At 34.7% G+C, this 2298-nt stretch overlaps 1 pseudogene; it reads right to left on the reverse strand.

Moving 5' to 3' along the window:
- Positions 1–878: 878 nt before the first annotated feature.
- LOC120186370 lies at positions 879–1973 on the reverse strand (annotated as a pseudogene).
- Between the last annotated feature and the right edge of the window lie 325 nt (positions 1974–2298).

Consider the following 2298-nt stretch of genomic DNA (forward strand, 5'->3'; position numbering starts at 1 on the left):
AGAACCATCAGAGGAACTCTCATTATTGATGTCATTAACTACACCATGATTAATTCTTTTAACCTAAAATTATATGTAAAAGAGTGAGTTTGAGAAAAATTTTGTAATATAAAACTATCAGATGATGTTATAGGTCACAATTAAGTATATGACAAAGCATAAAATTTCATGGCGATCCTAGCATTTACAGGTTTCAATTATTAAAATTTATTAATTGATCCTCAAGGTAACAATCAAGAAGTTTATAGATCAAAAGAATCAGACAGAGATAGATTCTGAAGATTGAGTTAGAGAATCTATTGTGTTCCATCGGTGCAGATAAAAATGTACATATAATTTTAAATACAAATAATTTATTTCAGTAAAATAGAGTTTTAAAAATAATATAATTTAATTGGAAAATCATCTAATTACCTTCCATCCGAACATCAGAATGTGTTTGTTTCCCTTAATCCTACACTCACCTATACACCTAGTAAGAGCCTTCTACATATAGTATAAGGACCTACGGTAAGGACCTCATGCAATTGGCATATTGTTATGACCCGATAACGCACTGATATTAATTGAAAATGTTAAGTTTTAGTTTCGTTGAAAACAACAAGAGAAGTAAAATAACAAGAAATAGAAGATAAAATAGAGAAGTAGGAAAAGGGAAAAGATTCACAGATTGTAGCAATATTCATGCCATTCCCTCTATTCTATGATGTATTTAACAGACAGCTACTGTAACCAACAAGGCTTTGGGAGTGCCTTCTCTCACGTGTATTCTTCCTCACCATTTGATGTTGACTTGTTAATGGTTGATGGGTGTACTAAGTTGGCCTAGTTACTATTTGTTCATAACAATACCCCTAGCCCGGAAAATAACCTTGTCCTCAAGATTCGAAGAAGATATTGAACTTGAATTTTTCAACGAAAATCTTTTCAGAAAAATGTAGATTTGAGCCTTTTTTGTACCCAAATCTTTTGATCAAACGAGTTAAAGCTCTCTTCTTTTCATCAATAGAAGCATAAAAGTTGTCGAACCAAAACAAATCGTCGACCCTTAGAACACGATCTACATCAAACATCAAGAACTCAAATTTCTCTGATCTACGTCCAACATCCAATCTACTCGTGTCATGGATCAAATAATACACATTATCATAGATAGGAAACCTTTGATCCAAGATCAAAAAAAAAAAGGGAAAAGTTCCCTAGCAGCACTAAATTCGCTATGTGATGCATCGAGATTCAAGGTGTTAGTAATACAATTACATTTCTCTCGGCCATTCTAGTAGCAAAAGTCCCAGACCCTCCTCCAATATGGAATTCAATTTGATTCCCATCATTCCCCATAGCTAAAACATCATCCATGAGAAAATCAATCTTGCTTCTAGCCTTAATATATCTATGAGTCTAGTATCCATTAATCAAATTAAAGCAATCTCTACTCAATTTCTTTCTATTTGAACAGTTAAAATTCTTGCAACCCAAGACACTCCAAGCAACAATCTTGTCCTTAACATGTTTCCATAGAGAAGCAGGTAAAGAAGAGAGACCTGGTTTAGGAACAGTCTTGGCAAAGTATCTCCTTCCCAGCAAAGGCTTACATCCTTTCAAGATTAGCTTCTGACCAAAACTCCAGACATCGGGATAAGAATCCTTAAAAGAAAGTCATTTGTTATACTTGTATAATGTTTGACATCCCCCTTGCTCGGATCGACTACAAGTGTCTCAACAACTTGTGCAAGCTCAACCAACCCATCACCTTTAACGACTTTAATCACTGTAGTAGGAAAGAGATCAAAAGTTCCACAATCATATATTTGAAGCCTCCAAAGAAGGAACCACTTAAAAACAAAGTTGCAATCATTTGCTTTGAAACTTCTAATGAATCGGTCTATACACTGCCCCATTAACAAAAGCCTGAACTTATAAGGATCATCAAACTTAAGCCGTACCTTCACGTCAGGTTCACCAGAAACCATCTTTTGTACATGTTGAAACAAAACATTGATCCTAGAGACTACTTAGGTGCTACTTTCAGAGAATGTCCCTCTGGAATAAAAATCCTATGATAATTCCCATATGCAGAGTTATTGTGCTTGAGCCATTTAGGAAGCTCTCTAATGAAATCTTTCATCAAAATACACCCAAACGCAGGCTCATTACCAATCAATACCTTCCTAGGCTGCACAATAATAGCATTCTCTTTCTTAAGAAGCAGAGAGTACCCGACGGAGATGTAATCATTGTAAATAGGATCAATGAATACGTAAACATCAGCATATTCAATGATCTTGACATAAAAGG

The sequence above is a fragment of the Hibiscus syriacus genome, unplaced genomic scaffold, assembly GCF_006381635.1.
Source record: "Hibiscus syriacus cultivar Baekdansim isolate YM2019G1 unplaced genomic scaffold, ASM638163v2 tig00004013_pilon, whole genome shotgun sequence".
Taxonomy (NCBI): Eukaryota; Viridiplantae; Streptophyta; class Magnoliopsida; order Malvales; family Malvaceae; genus Hibiscus; species Hibiscus syriacus.